A 7820-nucleotide genomic window follows, 5' to 3' on the forward strand; every position below is an offset into this window, starting at 1 on the left:
TGGACACCTTATGTTTGACAAAGAAGGCAAGAATATGCTACTGCTGCTGCTAAGTCGCTACACTCATGTCCGAATCTGTGCAACCCCATAGACGGCAGCCCACCAGGCTCCTCTGTTCCTGGGATTCTCCATTTCCTTCTCCAATGCAGGAAAGTGAAAAGTCAAAGTGAAGTCACTCAGTCGTGTCTGACTCATAGAGACCCCATGGACTGCAGCCTACCAGGCTCCTCTGTCCATGGGATTTTCCAGGCAAAATTACTGGAGTGGGTTGCCATTGCCTTCTCTAGGCAAGAGTATACAATGGAGCAAAGACAGCCTCTTCAATACATGGTGCTGGGAAAACTGGACAGCTACATGTAAAAGAATGAAATTAGAACACTTCCTAACACCATACACAAAAATAAACTCAAAATGGATTAAAGACCTAAATTTAAGACCAGAAACTATAAAACTCTTAGAGGAAAACATAGGCAGATCACTCAATGACATAAATCAAAGCAAGATCCTCTATGACACACCTCCTACAGTAATGGAAATAAAAACAAAATTTAAAAAGTGGGACCTGATTAAACTTAAAAGCTTTTGCACAGCAAAGGAAACTATAAGCAAGGTGAAAAGACATTCCCTCAGAGTGGGAGAAAATAATAGCAAATGAAACAACTAACAAAGGATTAATTTCCAAAACATACAAGCAGGTCATACAACTGAATACCAGAAAAACAAACAACCCAATCAAAAAGTGGAAAAAAGACCTAAACAGACATTTCTCCAAAGAAGACAACAGACATTTCTCCAAAGAAGAGATGGCTCACAAACACATAAAAACACATCACTCATTATTAGAGAAATGCAAATCAAAATTACAATGAGATATCACCTCACACTGGTTAGAATTTCCAGCATAAAAAGTCAACAAACAATAAATGCTGGAGAGGGTGTGGAGAAAAAAGGAATGCTCTTGCACTGTTGGTGGCAGTGTAAACTGATACAGCCACTATGGAAGATGGTATGGAGATTCCTTAAAAAAACTAGGAATAAAAGCACCATATGACCCAGCAATCCCACTCCTAGGCATATACCCTGAAGAAACCAAAATTGGAAAAGACGCATGTATCCAGTTGTTCATTGCGGCACGATTTACAATAGCTAGAACATGGAAGCCACCTAGGTGTCCATCAACAGATGACTGGATAACGAAGTTGTGGTACACATACACAATAGAATATTACTCAGCCATAAAAAGGAGTGCCTTTGAGTCAGTTCTAATGACATGGATAAACTTAGAACCTATTATACAGAGTGAAGCAAGTCAGAAAGAGAAAGATAACTGCCTCTTGAGAAAACTGTATGCAGGTCAGGAAGCAACAGTTAGAACTGGACATGGAACAACAGACTGGTTCCAAGGCTGTATATTGTCACCCTGCTTATTTAACTTCTATGCAGAGCACATCATGAGAAATGCTGCGCTTGAGGAAGCACAAGCTGGAATCAAGATTGCTGGGAGAAATATCAATAACCTCAGATATGCAGATAACACCATACTTATGGCATAAAGTGAAGAAGAACTAAAAAGCCTCTTGATGAAAGTGAAAGAAGAGAGTGAAAAAGTTGGCTTAAAGCTCAACATTCAGAAAACTAAGATCATGGCATCCGGCCCCATCACTTTATGGCAAATAGATGGGGAAACAGTGGAAACAGTGGCTGACTTTATTTTCTGGGCTCCAAAATCACGGCAGAAGATGACTGCAGCCATGAAATTAAAAGACACTTACTCTTTGGAAGGAAAGTTATGACCAACCTAGACAGCATATTAAAAAGCAGAGACATGACTTTACCAACAAAAGTCCATCTAGTCAAGGCTATAGTTTTTCCAGTGGTCATGTATGGATATAAGAGTTGGACTATAAAGAAAGCTGAGTGCTGAAGAATTGATGCTTTTGAACTGTGGTGTTGGAGGAGACTCTTGAGAGTCTCTTGGACTGCAAGGAGATCAAACCTGTCCATCCTAAAGGAGATCAGTCCTGGGTGTTCATTGGAAGGACTGATGTTGAAGCTGAAACTCCGATTCTTTGGCCACCTGATGCAAAGAGCTGACTCACTGGGAAAGACCCTGATGTTGGGAGGGATTGCAGGCAGGAGGAGAAGGGGACGACAGAGGATGAGATGGTTGGATGGCATCACTGACTCAGTGACATGGGTTTGGGTGGACTCTGGGAGTTGATGATGGACATGGAGGCCTGGTGTGCTGCGGTTCATGTGGTTGGAAAGAGTCAGACACTACTTGGCAACTAAACAATAGAAACAACAATAGTACCGATCTGACAGGAGGTTTGTGAGGGTTAAATCCAAATTGCTTAGGACAGCATATAGTGAATACTACAACTGTACCCTGTTATTATGCTGTAATTACTATAAAGTCAATGTATCAAAGGGCATGATAAATTCCAGAAATATTCATAATGAAACAAACTAGAGTACCAAAAATAGAGTCCAGCATACATGGGAACTTAATGTATGACAAAGGTAGAAATTCAGTTTAGTAAAGAAAAATAATTTATTTACAGAAGAAGCACAATAGGCTGGCCATCTGGAAGAAATGCATGTCATATACGAAAATAAATTCCAGATGGATTCCACATTTAAATGTAACCAAAAAAATAAAGCTTTTAGAAAATTTAGGAGAATAACCAACCTTGGGATGAAAGAGGCATTCTTAAATAGGACAGAAAGCTCAGACTCAATGAATGAAAAGGCAAAAAATAATAAGCATAAATAAAATAAAAATTATAGTCTGCAGAAATATTTGCAACGTTTAACAAACATTTGTTTGAACACCTTTTATGCAATAGATGCTACTGGGTACCATGATGAATAAAACATTAAGCAAATACTGGAAGCCAGAGTTTGATTTATTATTTTGTTATTTGTCTATATGATATTCCTACATTCATGGAGCTTATCTTTTAGTGATAGATATAACAGGTAACACACAAAGAGTTCTTACATGTAAGAGAGAGGAAAAAACCAATAGTAAAAGTGGTAAGAAAACATAAAGAGACATCTCAAAGAATTCCAAACAGCTATAACATATGAAATCATATTTATCACAACTATATGATGAAAACACTGCATATTTCTTCCCAACTCTGTGGTCAGTGACCTCATGCTGGTAGTTTGAACTCAGTCATGATGAGAATATTTACATCATCAGTTCAGTTCAGTTCTGTCGCTCAGTCGTGTCCGACTCTTTGCGACCCCATAAATTGCACCACGCCAGGCCTCCCTGTCCATCACCAACTCCCGGAGTTCACTCAGACTCGCGTCCATCGAGTCAGTGATGCCATCTAGCCATCTCATCCTCTGTCATCCTCTTCTCCTCCTGCCCCCAATCCCTCCCAGCATCAGAGTTTTTTCCAATGAGTCAACTCTTCACATGAGGTGGCCAAAGTACTGGAGTTTCAGCTTTAGCGTCATTCCTTCCAAAGAAATCCCAGGGCTGATCTCCTTTACATCATAGAAATCAGCAAATGCTACAAGTCAGAGTTTGATCTATTATTTTGTTACTTGTCTAAAAAAAAAATGGAGAAAAATGTAAAAAATGTAGATTAAACTAAAAACGTGGTGTGTCTGTGGCCATCACATTATGAATAGCACAGAACATTAAGGAAATATTCTTCTAGTATTTGAAAACTATTATCTGATTCAGCACAATAGTCACTCACCTCATTGACAGATAATGAGGTTCCGAACTATGTGGTGCTAAAATGGAAAGAAATTTCAGTTTAATGAGTACAGTTTATATGAGGATAAAAATAGTTTAATAGTAGATCACATTTCAGATTTAATGACAATAAATTTATCAGGAAAAGAATGAATTGGAATGGAGCTCCATTTGTCAAATCAGGGTTGCACTGCAATCACAGGTTGCATGCAGATATGAGAGTTCAGCAACACTCAGCCAAAGCAACCTGTACTATTCAGTTGGCTGTAAAGAACTTATGATACATCACTGAATATTATTATTTATAAATTATGTATCATTGAAGTCAGTAAAATCAACAATAAACATATGTGCTTATATGTAGCACTTTGTGAGTGTGTGTGTGTGTGTGTAGAGTTATTAATAGTTAAACACTTATCAGCACTTGCTTCCACCAACATCCCTTTAACCAGAATTCATTCACATGGCCATGGAAGGCTTGTTCTATCTAAGCAACCTCATGACCAGCTAAAAACTGTTGTAACACCATGGTGAAGGATAGGCTGGATTTGCAGGGGAAAAAACTATCAATCTCTGACATAGCACTATTATTTTCATTTTTTAAAGAGGACATTGAGACAGCTTAAATTAACTTGCCCAAGAGTCACTCATCTAAAAAGAAGATGAGATGAGATTTGATCTCATGTTTGTCTAGTTTCATTTTTTTTCTCTCCACACCATTCTCTACCTCTGGAAATATAACACACTGAGTTTGAGGTAATGGTGGAGTTTACAAACAAAAGATTTTTCCATCTTCCCTGGAAGTATGTACTTATAAGATGACTAACGTAGTGAAGAGTTTCGATCACAGAAAGAAGTCAATGAATGGTCAGGGTGAGGAAGTCAGTGGGAACAATGTGTTTCTCTGGACAGCTTATTTGCCTTCAGGGAGATTAAATCCACGGGTTTATCCAGACAGTTAGGGAGCTGTGTACCCATCTCCATTTTTCTTTTTCAGACATAATCTGCATGATTTTTTTTATTATTGTTACCTTGGAAATAAACATTGCCAGACACATGAGAAATAGATGGGAACCAGGGAAAGACATGGGAATGAGGCAACTTGAAAATTGCCTTGTCCCGGCTGGTCAGTAATACCTTCACTTTAATGTATTTATCTTACCTAAGGCTTTCCTGGTGACTCAGACGGCAAAGAACCTGCCTGCAATGCAGGAGACCCAGGTTCAATCCCTGGGTTAAGATCCCCTGGAGAAGTATTCTTGCCTGGAGAATTCCATGGACAGAGAAACCTGGCGGGCTACAGTCCATGAGGTCGCAGAATCGAACACGACTGACTAATTAACACTTTCAACTCTTTGTCACAAATCTTATCTACTAGGCTTTAAACCCCTTGAAGTCAGGAACTGTGTTTTGTTAAATGTCCTAGTATAATTTCTTCATATAGCCAATGAGTAACAAATATTGGTTGAATAAATTATCATATAAGTGGATACTCAGTCCTTGTTTACATAATATGTATCTTATTTCTCTGAGTATTTCCTGAGGGGAGAAGCCAGGTCTTCCACCAAGACCAAAGGTTATTCAGCTATTTATACAACAGATATCCATTAAACTCATGCTATATGTGAAGCTCCACAGAGTGAAAATATTGGTCGTTGCTCAGACTAGGAACTCCACAAGGGTGAGAACCATATACTTTATTTCCTCTGAGACTTCCCATAAAGGACAGTATATATTCAGAATGCAAGGTTCTTTATAAAAATAGCTAACATTTATTGGATACTTACTGTGTGTTGGCGCCAAGTGCTTTATATGTATCATTGCATTTAACCACCATAACAAAACCATGGGCCTTCCCTGGTGGCTCAGACAGTAAAGAATCTGCCTGCAATACAGGAGACACAGGTTTGATCCCTGGGTAGGGAAGATCCCCTGGAAAAGGGACTGGCAACCCACTCCAGTATTTCACAGGGTCACAAAAAGTCAGACATGACTAGGCAACTAACACAACAGCAACAATCCTATGAGGGGGGCACTATTATCACCCCTACCTTGTGGAGGAGGAAGTGGCAGCTTAAGAAATGAAGTAGTAAAAGAAATCACACAGCTACAAAGTGTCAGAATCCCAAATCTTTACTGCTGTGGCATCCTGCCTTCCCCTGGGCTACTGGCAGCGTCAGTTCTCTGGGACAACACTGAAAGGATGAGCCATTAAAAAGTTTAGCCCTGTAGCTGGGCCAAGGACACTGAGTCTTCCTTCAATCCCTCCCCTTCTTAGCCAGGACTGACAGATATGATGTAGAGGTCATGATTTTAGATGAGGTATCTTATAACAGAGTCAGTGGTGAACACCATTTCTGACAGATTTTAGAGTTTGGTTTTACAATTTGGATAATAGACTACTCTCACCTGTCTCTAGCTCATTAGAAAACTAAGAGTTGCCTAGTTTGCTAAAACTGGAAAATGCTTTCAAAGATACAGTGGAGTTTGAAGGAAGCTTTTTAAAAATTCCTGCTTTGTTTGGTTCAGAATAGATGTCTGAATTGATATATTTAAATTCCCTTCCTCTACACTAAAACAAAAGCAAAGATCTACAAAAGAGAATAAGAGACAGAACCAAAGAATTTGATGACTTTCTGGAAAATAGAAAGTGGATAAGACCTTATTTACAGGTAAAATCGAGTCCCAAATGCATAGAAAGAAAGAAGGCAGAGTTGGATAAGAAATAATGGGGGAGAAAAAAGTAAGGAAGAAAGGAAAATTAGAAATGTCAGAAGTAGAACTTTGTTAGAGAGTTATGCTCCATACTCCAAACTAAAATAACATGAATTCCAGCATATGGTAGAGTATAAGAAAATGTAGAACTTGACTTCGTTGCATGAGCAGGTTTCTTTGAACAGTTCTACTCCTTCTCCGAGGTTTCAACAACAATATTTGGGTATATCAAGAATATTATTTAAAGAGTCATAATATTAAGACATTGTCCAAAAGTTTCCAGTTTTTAGAATCAGTCCACAGAGAAGCCATGGAGGATTGTACAGCTGTAGAATAAAATGTAAAGACAATAAACCTGGACAAGATAAAAGTAATACTGTAGCTGACAGAAGTCGGGAGGAGGGGAGGATGAAGCAGAGGTGTTAATATATTCACAACAGAGAATCACAAGATATTGTCTAAAGTTGTTTAAAAAAGAATTAGACATTGAAGTGTGTTATGTAAAGTCATAAAAGTAATGGAAGGACCAATGATAAAAATATAACTAACAAAACTTGGAAATACAAGGGAGATGAAAAGTCATATAAGGGAGCTAAATTCCTCATCCTTCTTTCACAGTAAGCAGTCAATTGATAAGATCTAAACTTGGTAAATCAGGAAATAAATGATTAGGATATGACTTTGAACGATCATGGTGAACAACAGAAAAACTCAAAATAGAAAGGGCTAAAAATGGATACTTCCCATCTATTCTAGAAAAACACTTCCACATGTGTTCTAGGAACTAGAGGCAATGGAACTCATTGCAGTTCTGTGTTGTAATCATGAAAAATTGGAACTATCTAAGTGTTCACTAAGTATGTAAATAAATAATGGCAGAGTGATACTACACAACAGTTTAAAGAAGTGAAATGGGCATATATGCACTGACATGGAAGAATGTCAAAGTATACCATCTGCGCACAATAAAAATCAAAATAAGCATACGTTTAAAGATTATAAAGATCTGAGAGGAAACCCACCACTATTGACAAAGGTGGTGACTCCTGAGGAGGGGAATGTAATTGGGGTGATGGTCAAGGAGGACTCTAACTTTATCCGTGAGGTTTAAAATTTTTACAAGAGCATGTTCATGCATGATTTGTGTAGCCTAAAATCAATCATTTTTAAGTGGTTGCCACTGTGGCAGACACAGAGCTTTTTCATTTAACACCACTCTATAACATATCAGCTTCTTTTTCTTTTACTCTATGTATGTACATGTTATTTTAAAATAATAATTTTAAACAATGACAACAAAAAACAATATTTTGGTTCCTTTAGTTACAGAAAACTTCTTAGAACAGTGTAGCTGCAGGCAGTTCTCTAAGCCAAAAAGTTGCCC

Source organism: Ovis canadensis, chromosome 3 (genome assembly GCF_042477335.2).
Source record: "Ovis canadensis isolate MfBH-ARS-UI-01 breed Bighorn chromosome 3, ARS-UI_OviCan_v2, whole genome shotgun sequence".
Lineage (NCBI taxonomy): Eukaryota > Metazoa > Chordata > Mammalia > Artiodactyla > Bovidae > Ovis > Ovis canadensis.